This window comes from Lemur catta, chromosome 10, assembly GCF_020740605.2.
Source record: "Lemur catta isolate mLemCat1 chromosome 10, mLemCat1.pri, whole genome shotgun sequence".
NCBI classification, from domain to species: Eukaryota; Metazoa; Chordata; class Mammalia; order Primates; family Lemuridae; genus Lemur; species Lemur catta.
In genome coordinates this window covers 53,822,708-53,844,005 of record NC_059137.1, presented here as the reverse complement: position 1 = coordinate 53,844,005, position 21,298 = coordinate 53,822,708, and the positions used below count along the sequence as shown (strand labels likewise).

At 38.6% G+C, this 21,298-nt stretch overlaps 1 protein-coding gene across 2 annotated transcripts in view; it reads right to left on the bottom strand.

The window, feature by feature from the left end:
- MPDZ (multiple PDZ domain crumbs cell polarity complex component) overlaps positions 1-17,912 on the bottom strand; it is a 163,831-nt gene extending 145,919 nt beyond the window's left edge. For both annotated transcript variants that reach the window (XM_045563965.1, XM_045563964.1), the window contains exon 1: positions 17,695-17,912. The gene's annotated coding sequence lies outside the window, so the exon portion shown is untranslated. The remainder of the gene's footprint in view (positions 1-17,694) is intronic.
- Between the last annotated feature and the right edge of the window lie 3,386 nt (positions 17,913-21,298).

Genomic DNA, 21,298 nt, shown 5'->3' with positions numbered 1-21,298 from the left:
TTGTATAAGGCGCTGTTTGCTCCATTCAAACACACCTACCTATTACAGCTAGCTTTAACATAGCACCTTATCATCACATCGTAAACAATCCAACCCAAGTATCCCAGCTTACAAAATGCCATTCCTCCTTAACTTCATTTGAACACTCTACTTCCAAAAAGATTTGAGGGAGCTTAGAAGCAAAGATAAGTTTAATAGCACCACGAAGATAATTAAGAATCTGACAGAATAAATAGTTACATCAGAAAAACAAGGCACAGAGAAGCTCCTACTCTGGTGGGTGAATAAAATACTATGAAGTATTCTGTCTTGCTCAGAGCCTCAGAGGAGTCACCAGGTTGCCACCAAACAAAACATAGATCCACTGTTGAAAAAAGAGGTGTGGGATCTAAATAACAAGTAATTTTCATTATATAAATGAAACAACAGTAACTGTGAACAATATTTACAATTCATAAAAATATTTCTGGCTAGAAAATTCCATTCATAGGAGGATTAAAGTGCTCTTACTTCAAACTCCACTAAAAAAATAAACCAAATATGTATGTTAAAATTTAAGATACCACTAATAAAATCAATTAGAGTATACATAATTTATATATCAAGAGAAAGAAAGATTACCAGAAAATACTCAAGCAATCTAAAGGAGATTGGGAGTGGAGAAAAAAAGAAAAAAGAAAAAAGCATAGCAAACAAAAAACACAAAACAAGGAGGTGAAATAAATCCAGATATCCATATTTACAATAAATACGAATCAGTTAGACTCATTTATTAAAGAACAGATTCAATCTAGATCCCAAATGAAATTGAGTTATAGAATAAGTATAGTTTATTTATCTATATTTTTAAAATAATATATGCTACATACAAATAAGTATATATGTACTTTCATTATATTCAACAAAGAATTGAAAGGACACATTCTAAAATCACAGCAGTAATTTTTAGGGCTATAGAAATAGAAGTGGTAGCCTCAGATAAAGGACAGGTCAAAGAGGAGGTTCGGTTTTTTTTTTTCCAATAAACTATATTCTTACAGTGTTTTAAAATTACACATTTAAAAAGCAACTGGGTTGAAATATTTATAGATAAAATGGGGCAATGTCTGAAATTTGCTTCAAAGAAATTAGAGAGGACAAGGAAATGGCTCACAGTTCAGAAATAAAACTGGCCATGAACTAATGGTTATTAAGACTGAATGATGAATATATGCAGATTCATTGTCTTTAGGTATATTTGGAATTTTGCATAATAAAAATTTAAAAAACCAAAACAGTTAATATGTGAAAATGTTAACAATATCTAGTTTCGGAGGCTAGGACTAGAGATGATTAGACCACCCTTCATAATTCATAATCTTTCAAATCTTCCCTACCATCCTTCCTTGGCAAAAAAAAAAATTCACCTTAAACTACTAATTTACTTGGTAAAAGTTTTTTTTACCATTGGTAAAGGTTCCCAGAAAAATAATTTCTTTAGGCTAGATTATTTAAATCCAGCACAACTAAGGGAAATATTATGAAAAGATTTCCTCAAAATTTAATATCTCATAAGGAATCATCTTCAGTTTTACCATTAAAAACAAAGCTTTATTCTCATTTTCTGATGGCTACTCTGCTTCTACTTTCAGCAAGTTGTTTGAGATAAGACCCTTAGAAGGAGATGCTTACGGCCCTGGATTGGCCCATTCCACATCACAGAGCAATAGGACAGGAAGTGACGAACAACTCTTGCTGTTCTGCTTTTGAACATACAAACAGTGCAAACCAAAACCTTACGTTTGGGAATGATGGATGAACCTAACAGAGTACAAAAATATAAATCTGCTTCAATTACAAGAAAATGTATTTACCTTTCATGAGTATGCAAATTGACATTTCAATACAATGAACAGTCACATAACATACGTAAGCTAATACTAAAATATGGAGAAGTGGCATGTTAATCCACAATTATATAAATATGCATAATTGAAAATCATCACTTTGACCAAGAATCCACATACTAAAGTTTTGGTATCATATCATTCCTTTTTCTTAGGAGTTTCCTAAAGCGAGGTGGGGGAGTTCTACTGAAAATGAAAATACATATAATATAGGAATTAAAATATTTTATTACTTATATTTATACAACAAATGTATTTATACTAACAAATATGTTCATTAAATTTACTTTGGTTTTGAAAGTTACTTTTATTTTTAAGGCTGCTGGCCTTCGGTGGAAATGCTTTGTCCTTTCAAAAAGTATGTATCATCTTTCCTTAACTGCAGATTCTCTAAAACATGTAGATACTAGTTTTATAAAAACGTTTTACCAGATTCATACTCACTTCCAGAATTACACATTTAAATCATATTTTGTGATGCTTTTAAGTACCCTTATTTACTGCTTATACTCAACAATGAAGTCAATTCAATTACAGAGTTGAAAGGAGTCTCAAAAAACACATAGGTGACAAACTAAAGCTCACTAAGGTTTGATTACATAAGAAATCAGTGGTGTATCTGAGATTAGAACTTGAGACTACTATTACTTAACTATTTGAAAGGCTGAACTTTCCTTCTTAAAAAATATATTAGTCCATTGTATTATAGTCCATTGTATTATAAATATTACTTTCTTTCTCCCTCAACCCTCATCCATAATTTAAAAAAAAAAGAGTCCAAAATACACATTAGAGAACTATGAATTCTAATACTTTCTCTCTGGACATCCATGTTCACATACTTTCCTTCCTTAATGTTCTCTTAGCATATCCCTATAGAACAGGGACCTACCCCCAAATTAACACACCAAATATGGTGACTCAGGGAAAAGATTTAAGTCCTCTGAGAATTAAGATTTAGCCTCTTCTGTTCCCTCATCCCCTAATTAAACTCAAGGAATTTAGGTTGTTGGGCAGTTTGCCTCTGTTTGTTGCCCACGTTTTCAGTGGTAAGAGCCAAGATGCAACATGCCAGGCATATTTCTTGGACAGAACAAGGCAGGGCGATTCCTTCAAGGGCTGCCCTTCCAGGTGAATGACAATTTGTCAATGCTGTACTCCAGAGAAAGCTAGCTGCCCATAAAGCACTTGTTTCAGCCATGTTATTTTCTTGGGGAAAACTTAAAACATGTAGAAGCATTAACTTTATGCCACAGAATTCTCCAGGGTAATTCCTACGCTGGCAAGGAATTCTCCAGAGAAATTACTTCAGGCTCCTACCTCCTGCCCTTTTGCCTGCCTGGAAGGAGGCAATCCTCCAATGAGCCCAAGTAGACTGTGTCCTTGGTGCTTATAAAAAACATGGGTACTTACCCATGGGACCCAGAAACACAGCTGGCAGCTGGTCTCTGCTAGGACTTATCAACTGCAGCGGGAGGTGACAGTACAGAAGATGACTGTCATTTCTCAGCTGCCCTCTCAGACAGGATCTTCATTGAGTTTGTGAGATCTCAATGACGCTAGTGGAGCAAAACAATACATGGCTTGTCAGTTGTGACTGAGTGACTCCTGGGAGTAAAGCGCACAGGATAGTGAATAGAGACAATATTTCTAATACAAACAGAAGTGCGGAAATGGGAGGTAGGAGGGGAACCAGAATATTACAGCCATCCTGCTTCAACTTCTCTCCCCATCCAACCTCAAGTTTACACTATTCTCCCAAGGTCATTTTCTAGGGCTTTCTCCCTGACTCTTAAAATAACTCTACTTCCACCATTGGCCTTATTATTGTTCCAAATTGCTTCTCCTATTCTGGAATCTTTTCTACAAAAATTATGAAGAGTGTCGTCTATCATATCGCCTACATAGATTTCACTGAGCTATAAGTACTACACATAATTAGATATTTTCATCCTTCCCCATCAATCAGTGCCTCCTAAATTCAGTTTGTGGCTTTCATAATTTCCCTTTGATGAATGTGGATAAGAAAAAAGATAAAGTTTACAAACTTTACTCAAGGAAGGGAAGGTTCAAATTTCTGATCTGAAGTCCTCTGGGAAGAAAACAGAATACTGGAGTAATATTTAATGTGGCAGTTTTTCTTTCCTATACTATGCTTGTGGTGACTCGTGGTTTACACCCCCCATTGGTTTAGTTTCAACTCCGCATAGAGAATTACCATTACCATGCATGTACTGAGAAGGGCTCGTGAGCAAACACTTTTGCTCTGAGCCCATTCTTTACAATACTTTTTCACGGAGCAATTCAGAATCCTTAAATTTGGCTGGCAGAAGAAATCAACATTATTTTCAAGTATCAATTCTTATTAAAAGATATAAAAAAATTTTGTGAGCTTTTACTGTTTCCAAACACATAATTTGTTAATACTACATTTTATTGCACAAATATACAAGAAGAGGGTCAAAAAGATTACTAACCTTCTCAAAGTCACCTAACCTAGACCTTTTATTAAGCAATCAGATTTCTATAGCCATTATTATATGGGGTATTGAAAAGTCTCCATAATAACATCTACAATTATCTGAACACTGTCAGCCAAAAGTAATTCATTCAGCTACAAGAGGATTTAGGGGCAGAAAGGGAGAAGAAGGAAGAAGGAATAAAGAATGAAGAAAGTTTAAAAGGCTAACTCAATCAGATTGGACGTTCACCCTGACCAGATTCCCTAAGTTACAAAACGTTTAAACTTTGCCATTTTGCTGATTTAAAAAAGCAACCTTATTCCTCAAGCACAAATCCACCACCAAATGCTTCCTTCAAGAGGCAAAACTTCCAAATATCTTTCATCATTAGAAGGTCTAAAATGTAGGCTTGGTTGCAATACACAAATTAAAGCAACAATCTGTTATTTGGGGCTTTTGAAAAATGCTATTAAATAACTAATAATAAAATTGCATTTAAGAATTGATTGCGGCCGGGCATGGTGGCTCACGCCTGTAATCCTAGCACTCTGGGAGGCCGAGGTGGGTGGATCGCTCGAGGTCAGGAGTTCGAGACCAGCCTGAGCAAGAGCGAGACCCCGTCTCTACTAAAAATAGAAAGAAATTATCTAGCCAACTAAAATATAAATGGAAAAAATTAGCCGGGCATGGTGGCGCATGCCTGTAGTCCCAGCTACTCGGGAGGCTGAGGCAGTAGGATCGCTTAACCCCAGGAGTTTGAGGTTGCTGTGAGCTAGGCTGATGCCACGGCACTCACTCTAGCCCGGGCAACAAAGCGACACTCTGTCTCAAAAAAAAAAAAAAAGAAAGAAAAGAAAAGAAAAAAAAAGAATTGATTGCTATTGCATCTACTATAATAATGATTTTCCCAGAGAATAAAATAGTCTCCATAAGTGAATTTTTTAGGCAATGAACCTGGTATCAGTTTTACTGCTTGATATGGAACTGTTTATGAAACAGTTTTCACATATCCCTGTTTTCTCAAAGCATATATGCTTTCCACACACGCATTTCCTTTAGTCCTACCAATAACTTCATATTAGATTGTATTAGATACCCCCATTTTCAGATAATGAAATTAAGGCTCAAAAAAATAATGTTTTCCTCTATGTTCATGAAATTGGTTTTTTGGTTTTGTTTTATTTATTTATTTATTTATTTTTTGAGACAGGGTCTTGCTCTATTGCCCAGGTTAGAGTGTAGTGGCAGGATCATACCTCACTGTAGCCTCTAACTCCTGGGCTCAAGAGATTCTCCTGCCTCAGCCTCCCAAGTAGCTGGGACTACAGGCTCCTGCTACCACACCCAGCTAATTTTTTTTTGGGGGGGGGTGTTTGTACAGACAGGTTCTTGCTATGTTGCCCAGGCTGGTCTTGAACTCCTTGCCTCAAGCAATCCTCCCACCTCAGCCTCCCAAAATGCTGAGATTACAGGCGTGAGTTACTGCACCCAGCTTTAAAAAACATTCTATCATTTTACAAGTTGTGAGATCCTGGGAAAATTGTTTAACTTCTGTGAACTGCTCTTTCCTTTTTGTAAAGTGCACATTAGCAATAACATATACCAAACGCCTGGAAGTAATAAGCATGCAAAAGCTAGTGCTATTTTTATTTTGTATTTTATTAGTGTCTATACACTAATATCTCAATTTTTACTGTTTCCAATTGCTATCAGATTAAGCAAGCTTACTAAATCAGTAACTCCTTAACACAAATCAAAATTGATCATTTCTGGGTTGGGAATTGCAAATTATACCATGTCTCACCTATGTAGTAAAGTACACAGTTTTACATTCCCTTTTCCATTGCTGAAAATTATATGAACTACTTGTACTATTAAGGATCCCAAAAATTACACCCCATAGTTCTTCAAAGAAGCAAAAATGAACCTAAGAATTATAAACTCCAAAATTCAGCTCAAAGTACTGATATTTGCAAGTATTACATTATCTACCAGAAAAGACAGATGGAGAAGAATAGATTTGATGTACGGCAAGAGTCAGATAAACAAATAGGAGAGGAAAGGAAGAAGAAATAATGAGGTGAGGAAGCTAAAAGGGAGAAGAGATGCAAAGATGGACTGGCAGCAAGATGATTTAGAAAACTCCCAGAAAATTCCTTAGCATTCACCAGGCTGACAGGAGGTAGAGTGGGACGGTGTTGACTGAGGTTACAGATGCACAGGAAGAACTGAGTCATTTTCCTCACCAAAGTGAAATCTGATCTCAAAGAAAGAACTTCAACTCTATTTTCTTTCACTCACCAAGTAACTAAACACAGTAAGACACATTAAGTCTGAGTCACTTTCCTTGTTACCTAATTGTCAGAATCCCGTTAAGATAAAAGTATGCAAAAGTGCTCAGAAAATGGAAAGTGGTATGGAAGCATTAGACATTATTAACAATATTAGCATCAGAATGGTTAATTGATATTGTTTCCTACTTTTAAGAAAATCAATAGCAAAAAAAAAAATTAAATACATCTAGATATCGATACATAGAACACACATATATAGATATCAATATGTATGACACATCCCAAAAAAACACTGCGACTATTCAACAAGTATTAACTGAGCACTTACATATTCCTAGGCATGAGGCACAGGAAGACACTTGCACAGAATCCTTCCATTCTCATTCAAATAAATAAGTATCCTCATACCTAACTTTGTAGTCACAATTTTTGTAATATGTTATTTTTATTTAAGAGGACCACCTCAAATTCTATAAACTTCAGGCCCCCAAAGTCTTTATCTGCCACTGTCACTGAAGCAAATGGCAAAGAAGGAGGAGGACAGGTACCTAATTTCTACTCTCTCAATCTTGTGAAAAACAGTAAGTATTAACTATTACACTGCAATGTGAGGGGCTAAGTTCTGAGTACAGAGAAATCCAATACTGTCAGCAAGAGTCAGGAAGAATTTGGAAGAGATGTGACACATGAATCATTTTGAAGGATGAGCAGATTAGGATAGTATAGGGGAGAGGCAGGAAAGGGAAAGGCATTCCTTGCTAAGGAAGGACATTTGCTAAGGCAACAGAATCATAATGAACCCAGAGAACTTAATGACCGTGAGGCTATAGTACTTGGCTCCGGAACGACAGGAGCTAGAAAACCAATGTTTCCATGGCCTCACTGGGACTTGTCCCTGCAGGCGTGGTGGAGCCTGTAGAGACACCGGGGAGGGAAATTGGAGGGTAGGAATCATTAAAATTTATTTTCTGGAAAAATAATTCTGGCAATAGGGTAAATAACTCACCAAAGAGAGACAAGAACTAATGATAGTACAACCAGGTCTTGGGCTTATATTAGAGAGCATAGATTAAGGCAATGGCAAGAAAAAAGAGAAGGGATACAGACTCATTCATTAGAGGGAATCAAAAGGACTCAGTGACCACTAGATGACTGTTGGGGGCAGGAGGAATGAGTGAATGACAGCAATACAAGTTGATTCTCCCAAAGTTTTTAATCTGGGAAACTGGAAATGTCAGGACATCATTCCTGAAAGAATGGCAGAAAAAGAAATATGATGAGTTTTTAGAGGAAGGGGTAGAAATGTACTCCTTTTAGACACAGTGAGTTTGATATGCCTCTAGAAAATAGGAAATAGTAGAATTTTAATTTCATGAAGGTAGGAATTTGTGTTGTAGTTGTTGCTTCCTTTTTCTCTCAGTGCTATATCCCCAGCACCAAAAATAGTGGGTGGCCCAGAGTAGGCACTCAATAAATATTTGCTGAAAGAATGTCGATCTAAGAAGAACCTGAACATATAAGATATAAAAGTAGGGAATCACTGTCTCTAAATTGTTGAAGATAATGGAGATCCATCAGGAAGAAGGTATAGATTAATAAGAGAACTGAGGTTGGAAACGTAGGGAACATAAACATTTGAAAACAAGAATTATTTTAGTGGTAAAAATCTTTCAGAACTAAAGACCACTCATGCCTGATCACTCTAAACAAGTACCATATTCATAATGCACCAACTATGGCCAATATGTGAGGCAAGGTATAGTGTTACTATTTAGCTAATACTAAGTAAGACTTTGATTCCTATATCAATGTGAAAAAAATTACTTATGGAAAATAATCTTAATAAGGTCAAATTAAATATAGGGGAAGATCAAAAATACTTTAAATAAATATCAACTAATCATCTGTGAGATAAATTGAAAATCCTAGTAGAATCAATAGCATTCCTACAAGCTCCAAAATGAAATAAAGTCTACATATATGGAAGGGAATATATCTAAAAAATATAAACTCTGACATGATCCTCTTATTTACCTCCATTCTAAACCAAAACAAATTTACCTTCCAATCTTCTGTTAACTGAACATGTGTGCACCCAAGAAGAAAATAAAATTTGTCCACAATAATAAAAGCAGTGTTTTTCATAATCCATATTAAAGAATTGTTAGAGAAAACCTGTATTCCTCTGACAGCAAAGAGATGTCACTGTCTAAATCCACTGATAAGCTTGTCAGTCACTGGTAGCTTACATCGCTGAGAATACACTAAGGAGAGTTAGCCAGAGAGACAATTTACATCTTGCTGGCAAGATTCCAAGTAGTTCAGATAAGGGAAAACTGCATAAAGAAATCCAAATTATTATGAACCTATCTGAACATGAACTTTAGCCATATAAGATAAATAAGCACGGACCAATTCAATCCCCTACTTTTTAATAGTAATTCGCAGATAAAGTAACAAGCTACACTATTTAATTACCATATGTAATTCTGTGAGATACATTAGGGCCATCTTGATAACTGGTATTTTGTCTCTGAAAACATTTTAAAAGGTCTTATTCTCCCAATAAACATGACTATTTGCTTCTTAATTAACTCATCTACTATTTAGCTACATTCATTAACTGTATTTTACAATGGTACTCAAAGGACTAAATGTTAATATGAAGATCATAAACCAACTTTTATAATAATCCAAAGAGCATATTTGCTTCAAATAATGTTGTTTTATTTTTTGTTTGTTTGCCACTTAATTTCATTTAAGTGACCAGAAAGTAGAGACAAACATATAAACATTACAAATGACCCAAAAATAGCTGAATGGGTCTTACCAGCATATTATGTTTTCACAATAGAATGAAAATATCTCTTTTCTTGATTTATCTGACCTTAGAGATTAGCTATATGAGACAGAGCTGTGTTAACTAATATGGTAGCCACAAGCCACACATATCTAATGAGCACTTGAAATGTGGCTAGTTCTAAACATGATATGCTGTAATTGCAAAAGACAAAGCAGATTTCAAAGACTTCTGTTATAAGAAAGCAAAATATCTCAATAATTTTTATATTGATTACATGTTGAAATATTTTGAAGAAATTGGGTTAAATAAAATACATTATTAAAATTAATTTCACCTACCCCTGCTTTTTTCTTTACTATGGCTACTAGACAATGTAAAATTACATATGTGGCTCATATTATATTTCTATTGGACATGGCTGATCTAGAACATATGTTTGATGATGTCAGTTGTAACATATACAGAATGGCAATCACCTGAATAATTCAGGTACCAAATTATTCCTTTGTTATCTAATTCACTATATGATTATCATATAAATTTGTCACAAGGAGTGACAGGTAAAGCCATCAAAAATAAGTACTACTAAAAATATACAAGTGTATAATGAGTATTTGGCAAGCAGTCTGAAACTAGAGCATTGAGAGTTCAATACTGAAACTGACCCTGCTGTGCTTAGACTCTTCATAAGATTGGATACAAAAGTTTCTGGAAAGCCTTAATAATCACTTGATTTTTTTTTTTTTTACTTAATCACCTGATATCTTTAAAGATACAATATTTTTAAATTTCTTCATTTTACAATTACTAGTAGTGTTTCTTAAACTATCGATTTACATATTTTAAAATTTCATATAACATCTAAATAAGGGCATTTAAATTCTATGTTTATCCAAAAGGAGTAGGAATTTAAGAAGACTGAGAAACACTAGCAAATACAAAAGTCTGACATACACAGTTGAATCTGAAGGGGATCAGGATATGCCATTCCAAAATATGCCACTTTGGCATAAGGGTTATTTTGAGCTGAAGGCAAATGAGAAGCAGAAGACAGAAGCCTTTTTCTCCTGTTAATCTTTTGTCAGTTCAATTCACAGGCTCAGCTATAGAACCTAAGAGAGCAAAGTTTTTCCTTCCCCACAAAACAAAGAATGAATACACTATAAGACAATGGACAATGAGCAGGTGAGTTCTAAACTATTTTAAAATTCCTTAATGGTATATATACACAATGACTAGTACTCAACAACAAACAGTACTAAACTGTGAATATGGGCAACATGGATGAAGCCCAAAATAACTATACAGTAAAAGAAGTCAGACAAAAAGAGACCATACTGTGTGATTCCATTTATTTAAAGCTCTAGAGAATACAAACTAATCTATAGTGACAGAAAGCAGATCAGTGGTTACTGGAAGATGAGACAGTGGAGGTAAGGGAAGCAGGAAAGGATTACAGAGGCACATGAGGAAAAGTTTGGGGATGATGGATACGTCCACCATCCTGACTGCAGGGATAGTTTCACATGGGCCAAAATTTAACAAGTTGTACATTTTCAATATGTCCAGTTTATTGTAAGTCAATTATCAATTATACCACAATACAATAGTTAAGCAGTCTCTTTCCCCTCCTTGAGAAAAAGGTAGAGGCTGAATGTCCTGAGTTTAGCATCTGCCAGATGTTCACTGAACATTTTAATGGAGCTGGCTAGAGCATAATACTCCAAGCCCAGGAGCTGTTTCTTCTTTTGTTTTCCTATTTCAGCCACAAAACAGGTCTAAAAATACTTTGTGACTTAGCCTGATCCAATATATATTCATTAGATTATAAAAGAATAAAGAGGCATTCCAATGCTACACTTTCCTAAAATAGCATAGGATAAATATATTTACTGCTCCCAGAAAAACTGTGAATGTGGTGGGAGGTGGGGGGGGAAGGGTCAGGCAACACTCCACTGAATCTTATAATTGAGGCCCCTACAGTCCTAAAGTAGGAAATCAATGTTGTCCAGAGGTGGACTTCACACCTGACTTATTGAAAGGAAATACCCTTGGGACATTTTAGGAGGGAGGGACAGGGAGGGTGGGAAAATACCTAAGCTTTATGAATTTTACCTAGTAATGCCTTGGACAAAGCAGGACCTATTAAGGGGGTTACTATGGTCTAAATGCTTGTGTTCCCCCAAAATCCATATGTTGAAATCCTAACCTCCACAGTTATGGTATTAGGAAGTAGAGTCTTTGGGAAGCTCTGCCCTTATGAATGGAATTAGTGCCCTCATAAACCAGGCCCCAGAGAGCAGCCTTGCCCTTTCTACCATGTGAAGATAAAACAAGGTGTCACCTACAAGAAAGTGGGCCCTCACCAGATATGGAATCTGCTGGCACCTTAACTTGGACTTTGTAGTTTCCAGAACTGTGAGAAATAAATTTTTGTTTATGAGCCACCCAGTCTATGGTATATTGTTACCACATCCCAAATGGACTAAAACAGACCTAGCAACGTATAAGAGAAGCTGGGCATATCTTATATATAACACAGAGGATTCTTTAAATTGCAGAATGATCTTCATGATTTATCATCATGGTTTTGTTAGGTTAGTGATGTCTCACAAATACAGAATGGATTCCCATGACCATCTTCTACAGCCAATTCCCTGAAGCAAGGCATCCTAGGGTCCATCTGATTACATAATATAAACTTACTCTGAAATTAACAATACAGCTATTTAACATTTAAATTTAAATAGAGATCAAGATTTTTAAAAATGCATTTCCACTAGTGTCCTGTGTGCCATGTGATGGTTAACTGTATTATACCTCCTCAAAAGAGTAGAGACGTTGGTTCAAGCAAATGCTATTAGTGTTAATTCAAAATATATGAATGTTTAATAATTTCAGGTCAGATTATTGTCACTGAGAAAGAGTGCAATCAGTGAAATCAACTGATCAACAGCTCTACTTACCCATCTGTTAATATCAAAATAATTTAAGCATCCTCATTTCCAAAACATGTGAGGTTTTTTTTTGGGGGGGGGTGGGTAGTATCTAGGTAATAGAACTGCAGGCAAGTTTTTTGTTTTCTCTGCACTTGTCTATATCTTCCATATTTTTTAAAATGTGCTGTTTTTATCATTAAAAAGTTATAAGAATAAATAATTACCTTATTTATTTTACTATCAATATAGCTTTAAAATGTAAGCAATGGTATGCTACATTTACTGTGGTAAAGTATCCCATAACTTACTCAAACTACCAACATTAAAGTGTTAATTCAACCTAAATAGGTTTTTTTCTTAAGGGTTTTTTTGTGTGTGTGGTTTTGTTTTTTGTTTTTGTTTTTTTTGTAGCTAATGTTACTGTTTGGGTTTTGGGTTTGTTTTTTTTTTTTCTTTTTTACAAGAGCTTCCTTTTTCACTTTCCCCTCATGCATTTATTTATAGCACCTTAGGTATGGTGGTAGAGTGGTTTACAAGCAAACCAAATAACAATAAATGCTCACTCTAGCCCGGGAAACAGAGTGAGACTCTGTCTCAAAAAAAAAAAATAAAACAAAAAACAATGAATGCTGCTTTCGAAGATCTAGATATAACTAAAAGGAGGATAAAGATAAGAATTTCCTAAACCAAACAAATTTAACCACTGCAGGTAGGCAGTAAGAAAAAAAGCAAGAATTTGCCTCATTTTACGTTTTGTTTTTTTTTTTTTAACTCAGCTGGCCAGATTTAGAAAAATGGCTTTAACATTTCCCTAACTTAACAAATATAATTGCAACACCCAAGAAAAAGTTTTTGTTATTTTATCATATATTATATAAATGCCCTTATCTATCATATTTTTCCAAAAAGGGAAGAAATTTCTGGAAAAAAAAAGATTATGCCAAATATTAGCCTACAAAAACATACATAGGACATATAGTTTTAGATCAATGTAACTTAAGAATAAATTTTATTTTAATCAGACTCAAAAACCATCATCAGATATTTACAACACTAATGTTCCATCTTTGCTAAATTTAAGTATTTACTGTTTTTTTAAGAGATATTACAAGAAATATTTTACAAAAGTGAATGCTTTTTTGAAACACTTAAAAAGAAAACTGCCCACAAAAAGGAAGGGCCACTAGAGGCACATTTTCCCAGTGAATACTCAGAGAAAGAAAACAAGTGGCCTCAGGCCAAAGATAAAATACCTTTCTCCTCAAATAGCAGTTGCTCTTTCTTCTCAAACATCAAATTACCACAATAATGCTTACACTACCACAATAGCCTCCTACATGACTTCCCTCCCTTACCCTGGACAAGCCCATTCCTCAGGGTTTCAGCAGTTTACAGTCCAGGTCTCTTTAAGAACTGTCTGACTTTTGTTAAGGGCTGAATTGTGTCCCCCTAAAATTCACATGAAGCCCTAATTCTCCGTACCTCACAATATGACTGTATTTGGAGATTACAGTTAAATGAGGTCACTGGGGCAGGTCCTAATTCAATATGACTGGTGCCCTCATAAGAAGAGATTAGGCCACAGACAGACACAGAGAGAAGATGTAAAGAAATGGGGAGAACTCAGCCATCTGCAAGCAGAGGAGAGTGGCCTCAGTAGAAACCAATCCCACTCACGGACATCTTAATTTTAGACTTCCAGCCTCCAGAACTATTGTTTCAGCCACTCACTCTTTGGTATTTTGTTAGGGCAGCGCTAGCAAACTAATACATATTTTAGAAATGAAGTGCTGCTGTAACAAATACCTAAAAATGTAGAAGTGGCTTTGGAACTGGGTAATGGGTAGAAGCTGGAAGACTTTAGGGGTGCATATTAGAAAAAGCCTAGATTACCTTGAAGAGACGGTTCATAGAGATACAAACATTAAAGGTTTTTCTGGTGAGGTCTCAGATGGAAATGAGAAACATGTTATTGTAAAGTGGAAACTTCAAGAGGATAAAATTCAAAACTCAGCTTATAACTCATTGGCCTCCATCACTTGCTCTTCCCCATCCAAATTTTCCCCTGGGCGCAAACCCTCTATTCTACTCTAGAAAGATGCAAATTGAATATCTTCTCCAGTTCCCTCTGCCCACCACATCCCAGCCTCTTCCCTACACAATGCCAATTTTCAAGGCAAAACCACTCACTTAAAGCTGTACTTCATACCAAAAAAATCCTTCATTCCCTTCCTCTTCTCTAAATGACAAAACCCCTCCCATTTCTTGTGTATTAACCTCAATGAGGCCAGCAAGCAATGCTACACTTATCTACTTTCTTAGAATCCTATACCTTTTATTATGTGTAAAACCTTTCTTTCTGTTGTGTGTGTGTTTTTGCAACTAAGACAGTAAGCTTCTGGAGCAGTATCTCATATTTATTTTGTGCTCTCCCCAGTGCCTAACCCAATATGACATCCTCCTAATCCATCTATCACTACCTACTAAATGAATAACTACCTCAGATCTTCTCTTGGAACTATTTCACAGGAAGGCAATAGATTCCTTAACATTGGTTTCCTTTATCTAAATGCAGTTTATCTCCTTAGTCTATTCCCCCACATGGAACCCCACTAAAATTATTCAATCACAATCTATCAATTTTAACCATACTAAACATCATTTCCTAACTCTATATGAATGCTCTCCTATGTATGACACTAATTTACAATAAGATAAAACCTTTCTTGTTATAAAAATGGGGTTGATAATGTGTCTAACAATATCAAATGAAATCCTACTTTAGGCCAAATGTCTATTTGTAAAAGTACATGTAACTATTTGGGAACTATATCATCACTCACATGTACCATCAAGCAGTCCTGAATTCACTAGGAAATAAGTTATCTGATTCCTTACTTTGAAGTGTAGGATCTTTCTCTGGCAGGTGTGTTATTTGCTCTAGCATACTGGCAGCATTTCCAATCCAATACATCAAGTTTGCCTCAAAATATTTTATGAAATTCACAGAGTGCTTTGTGTATATTATAAGTATACAAAATGGGGTCAACCTGCAACTCCACCTGAGAGAGACAAATCTACATTGTCAGACTCAGGATGCACTCTGGAGAAAATAATCTGCCTCTAAGGCAGGGCAGTTATCTTCCAGGCAATTGATTGCTCCCTTCCACCTTCTAAATTCCTTACTCTTAATTCTAGACAATGGGTCCATTTCTTCCTCATTTGTTAAGCAGTCTCTCCACCCCAACAGTTAAAACTCAAAAGTGCCCAACGAGGCCTGAACAGACGTGAAATTACATTTCAAGGATTTACAAGAATCTCTCTGAACACCTCCAACTTTACTATCTCCAAGAGATACAGTAAGGCTCTATTCCCTCATGGTTATGCGCATTTAAAAAGCAACTGAAAGGAAAAGACATCTTTAAGGGCCAAGCAGGGAAGTGTCTAGGTGGTAAGTTGGAGCACACTAAAAACTGACTGAACATCCCTCCTTTCCCAAGCCACAACCATCAGGCTCAGGAGTAAAAAGGAGGAGAGTGGTAAAGGGGAAAAGAAAACCAGAAACAAGAGAAGGGAAATGTAAAGAAGAAATCCAGATAGGATCCAAGGAAAGAAAAGGAATGTATGTAAGAAATACGGTACAGGCATGCTTTGTTGGCAATCTGTTGAGACTAACCTACAGCACTTTTTTTTATTTGTTTTAGCAAATGAGGTAGGGAAGAGGAGTGGAGATGAGTCAAGGAGCATCCAAAACTAGCTTTGCCTAAGTGACACACAAGGGCACAGGTGCATCCATCCACAGCCTTGTATTGTATGAGAAGTTGAAGCAAAGGAACTTCAAGTTTTGTTAAGTTTTTAAGCACACTTGTTAACCAAAATTCTATCAGGCACTAAAGCATACATTTAAAAATTTTAGATGATCCTAGCCTTACAAGTTTATTGTAACCATCCATAACCCAATTTAACATATAAGAACTCCCAAACCCCAAAGAGTAATCTCCTGGTTGGCTGGGTTATTTATTCTATAAAACGTAACCTAAATGAGGAATTTCTACAAAAACACAAAGGGGATGTTTACACCACAGATGTCCACCAACGCAGGATGAGACACGGATCTGGTCACTTAGATTCTTCCCCTCTTGACATCAAAGGAACATGGAGAGGCTTTCCTTTTAGGCCGGCGAATTCATTGTCCTCTTATCTGATGATACCAAGAAAACACTAGTCTCCACTAGCATCCACCCCACCCCCGCACAAAGGCACGCAGCGCCCATTGCCCGGCCTTCCCCGGGAGAGCAACCGCGGCAGCCCCGCCGGCAGAGAGGGATGGGCAAGCCCCTCTGCCTCCACTGAGCCCCTGCACTGCGTAGGCCGCCACCTCCAGCCCTCGCCCGGCCACTTCTCCGCCCCCGCAGCCTCAACTTGAATTTCCATGTGATCGCAGGGAAGAATAGCCTGGCCTTTGAGCCTCTGCAAAGAATGCAACAAAAACGTACACCATCACCACCCCAGACACACGCACATCTCCCCAAGACACGAAGCGTCTCCCAAACATCGCTGCCCTGGAAACATCCGGCATCCTGGGGCTGCGAAATCGCAGACAAAGGCGCCCGTCGGCGCGGGGGTTGAGGGGGCGCGGATTAAAGGGGAGAAGAGAGCAAAATGCTCCTGCCACCGTGACCAGCAGTAGACAGGGCCCGGGCGCCAGGGGCGGGGGGAGGGCCGGGTACCAACTAGCGGCTCGCCTCGGGGCTCCCCGCCGCCGAGGGACAGACGCAAGGCGGGGAGCATTTCTCCCCACCCCCGTCCCCACCCGGCGCGGCCCGCGCGGCGTAGCGGCGGAGGGGGCGTCCGGCCCGGGCGCGGCCACAGCAGCTGAGAGCAACAGGCTCTCGCGCCCCGAGGGCCCGGCCCGCGCTGCAGGGCCCCAGGCTCCCCCTTCTTGGCACCGTTACTGTGCCCCTCCAGGCCAAGGAAAAGAAAAAACTTTTAAACCATTCAGAGTAAGCGAGGGCAAAAGGGGAATGGCTGAAAGGACTGGAACTATCGATCCAGGCAGGGGAGGCGGAGGGAGGATTCGCAAGTAGCAAAGAAAACTTCCAGACCCCATCCTCTTATGAAGTCAGAGAAGCAGCGGGTTCCCCGCAGCGCCGGGCAGAGCGGGTTCCCCGCAGCGCCGGGCAGAGCGGGTGGCGACGCGCGCACCGACCCGCCGCCAGCCCCGCGCGCCGAGCCCCGGGCGCCTTCCCGGCCGAGGCGCGCGCGTTGCGCGGGGGCGCGCTTCGGCTTCCAGGCCCCGGCGGCGCTTACCCGGCTCGCGGCGGCCGCCCCGGGCAGGCACGTGAGCGGGGCGGAGGACTGGGGCGCCGGGGCCGCAGGATGCCTCGCCTCGCCCACGCCCGCTCTCCTCTCGTCCGAAGTAACCGCCTGGCAAGGGGCCCCGGGATAAGCGCGCACAGACACGCGTGACCGAGAAACTTAATCCGACCCGGCCGCGGCGGCCCGACGCCAGCCTCTTGCTCCGCCGCGCCCCCTCCCCCAGCGCGCCGCACTTGCGCCGACCGGGGCGGCGGCGGCGGCGGCGGCGGCGGCGCGGCCGAGGCTGCCGGGGCTGCCGTGACGCCGGCGAGCGGCGGGGCCTCGGCCAATCAGGGGGCGCGGCCCAGCCTGCAGGGCCCGGGTTTTAAACTGGCTGCTCTGCTCGGCCGTTGGCCGCTGGTGTGGGGAGTGGACTGTCCTGGAGGTTGTCAGATCAAATACCGGGCGTTCTGTTAAATGTGAACTTCAAATTAAAAAAAGGAGTATTTTTAGTGCAAGTATATCCCCTCTGATGTTTGAGACATACTTATACTAAAAAATTCTTAGTTGTTTTTCTGAAATTCAAATGTAACTGAGAAGCTTGTACTTTTATTTGCTGAATCTGGCAACCAGCGGGAACTGGTAGCCTCTATCTCTAGCTCTAGTTTTTCAAATTTTTATCACGTACACTGCCCTGTGGATCCCTCCTTCGTGGGTAACTTATTAAGTGGTGTGGAATGCTCATGAGAAGCCCCTTAATGAAAAGGGAAGGGGAAGTAATCTCACTTTCTCGGTAACTTTTAGCACATCAATGTGTTTTAATACATTCTTAGTTTGATGATCCAGGTAAAAAACAAAACCAGTAAGCATGGGAAAGTGTTTAGAGTTGCATGGTGCCAGGAACAACAGATACTCATTTCTGTTTTGTGCCACTTAAGATTGTCTTTCTGATATCCTCAATTTGGAGGTCCCACAAGTTTTCCCAGTGGAAGAAAATTGCTCCTTTTTTCAATACATATGTCTAATATTAGAGCATAAGCTAGAAAGATACTCAGAAGTCCAAATTAAAATAATTTTTTAAATATTCTGAATGCAAGTACTATTTTTCTTTCTCAGACTTGTGGGGTTTTTTTTGTTTTGTTCACTAAAAAAAAATCAATTTCCATTTCTCCAACATTCCCCAAATATTTAAGGAGAAAGGTAATTTATAAAATATACAAGGTTTCAAAGGGAAACTGATTTGAGCCTTTTAATGGATATTTTCAGAAAGCTGCAAAGTAGATAATTTACCCCATAACAGGAGTTGAGTAACATGAGCTCAGTGCGCTGGGTATGGTGAGTGCCATCATCAGACCAAGGCCCCTTGTGCTTTCACAAACATGAATCAGTGTAGAGTTGTCGCCAGGGAAATAAAAACACTGATGAGGCTTATTCAAAGTCTGTGGATATCCATCACCTCTGAGTCCTTCAAAAATAAAAGCAGATTTAGGATGAGGGGAGAGAACTCATCCCATCTTATCTTTTCCCGTATGTCTTCAACACATCTCTGTCTAGTGTAATCCTTCCATGGGCACTCTCAAATCTCCCCATCTGGGAAGGAAGGGAGGGAGGGAGGCAGAGAGGAAGGAAGGAGAAAACAAACTTCCTCCACAGCTCATCTCTCTCCAGCTACCACCCTTTTTCCCTTTCCCCTCACAGTTAAATTTTTTAAACTTACCAATCAAGGAGATCCTAGTTTGTGCCCCATCACTGGACCAACAGGGCTCTTGCTAGGGATGGCCTTCCACTACCTAAATCCAATGGATATATTTCTTTTCTCATAATCCTTGGCCTCGCAGATGCATTCACAGCTGTTGAACCCTCTCTTCTTAGAGTCCTCCCCACCCAACCACCGCTCTAATTCTATGCAATCACACTCTTGATTTTGCTACTTCCTCTTAGGGACAAATATGTGGGCCCTGAAGCTTATGCAATTTGGAGCTCTGCTTTAAAAAAAGAAAAAGAAAAATATCTTTTGAAAATTTTTAAAAATTTATGACCATGAAAATATATTGCTAGAGCTCTTCCCAGGTAAGAGAAAGACCCAAAATATTAAAGTACAGTAGTTTACAGGTGGATATGCCTCACCTCTTGTCATCAGGCCACTCCTATTCTTGGCCAACTTATCTCTTCTCCCTGACCTTTAGATGCTGGAATTCCTCAAGACTGAGTTAGGGCCCTCTTTCCTTTTTAACTCTATCTCCAAATTCATTTTCACTTCTAGCTTATCATATAATGGCTATGGATTCTGCATTTATGTCTTCAATCCAGACTTCTCCATATGTCCAGATGTTTATTAAGCTTCTCTGTTCGCTTGTCCCAAACCTAGATTGCCCAAAATGAAACTGTGATGTTTCTACTCAAGCGTGGTCATCTTTCATAGTTCAATGTCTCAGTGCGTGGTACTATCATAGATATTACTCTGTGATCCCCACAAATTAGGATAAACTCATTGTGATACATTCTCATTGTACCCTATGCTTTGTCTTTATAAATATTTATCCTACTTTGTAAATATATATTTAGTTTTACAATTACTTATGTAACATTTCTCTTCCCACTAAAACCATAAACTCCGTGAGAGCAGGAACCAAGTCACCAGTTCATCCTCAGAGCCTAGCAAAATGCTTCATATCTAGCTGGTGCTCAGATGGCGTAGGATAAATATATGACTGCAAGAATGAATTTATCTATGTAACTTTTGTGTTCTTGTCATAGAGCCATCTCAAGGCATCCCATTTGGAGAAGATTTTCTTATTACTTAGAAATTCCAAAGGGCTCCTCCTCTTTGAATAGCAAAGCACTTCCATTTGTCAGTTTTCAAATCTGGTCATTCCCAAATGCAAAGGAGATAAATACATAAAATGTTAGCTGCTAGGGGCTACAAGTGTTAAGAGGAAAGAATTCCATACTAGCTACTGAAGGTAGTCTGTAAATTCTAAAAGTTACAATGGCATTTGTTACGTTGAACATACATAGGGAAAGAGCACATAAAACCAAATTAGTGGAATGTCTAAGAAATTTAATTCCCTGGTTTATTGTAAGTAAATTAGATTAAAACAAAAGATTTTACCTTTGTTTAAAAGGCACTATTCTGACCTCATTTAGCAAAGGAAATCCTACATGCCCTCTTTACATAGCAGTGTATCACAGGACAAAAAGGCATCTTGTTTAGATTAGGTCTTCTATAAAATTATCCAGAGCTTGGGGATGATTCTACCCAGGAGCTTCTCTTTTTGAAGTTAACCCTTATAATTATTCTCTATTCTCTTTCACTTGTTCTAACCCAGAGAGCCCAAGATTTTCTAGAAGTAACAATGCAGTATGGTGTATTGCACTGGTTAAAAAATAATAATTTTTTAAGTTGAAGTAAAATCTTACAGAAAATGGGCTGGGCGCGGTGGCTCATGCCTGTAATCCTAGCACTCTGGGAGGCCGAGGCGGGTGGATTGTTTGAGCTCAGGAGTTCGAGACCAGCCTGAGCAAGAGCGAGACCCCATCTCTACTAAAAATAGAAAGAAATTATATGGACAGCTAAAAACATATATAGAAAAATTAGGTGGACATGGTGGCACAT